Here is a 305-nt window from a genome sequence, read left to right as displayed (position 1 = left end):
GGGTTGGGGATTCTGTGTGTGTTTTGGGGGTTGGGAGTATAACTCGGTGGCGGATGGGTGGGAAACCCCAGGAAGAGAGGAAAAGGAACTCAGACTCCTTCCTTGGCCCTTGGTGAGGGGTGTAGCAGTGTATGTATATATGTTGTTACAGGGTGGTTAAGCTTCACCAGCGGCCCCCTTTCCCGAGGCAGTTCCCTGCTCTCCCCTGCTAGAGGGACACCCTAATCCATTCACCCCATCCGACTTCAGAATGTATTCGTTGGGTTCAGCAACTCACCACCAGCATCCAACCAAATCTAGCGGAT

At 53.4% G+C, this 305-nt stretch overlaps 1 protein-coding gene across 1 annotated transcript in view; it reads left to right on the top strand.

The window, feature by feature from the left end:
* The window catches only part of VOLCADRAFT_104613 (uncharacterized protein), a gene marked incomplete at its 5' end in the record, with an annotated part of 6857 nt that overhangs the window by 3258 nt on the left and 3294 nt on the right, over positions 1–305 (top strand). The window lies entirely within an intron of this gene.

This window comes from Volvox carteri, assembly GCF_000143455.1.
Source record: "Volvox carteri f. nagariensis unplaced genomic scaffold VOLCAscaffold_17, whole genome shotgun sequence".
NCBI classification, from domain to species: Eukaryota; Viridiplantae; Chlorophyta; class Chlorophyceae; order Chlamydomonadales; family Volvocaceae; genus Volvox; species Volvox carteri.
This window is presented reverse-complemented; position numbering and strand designations above follow the sequence as displayed.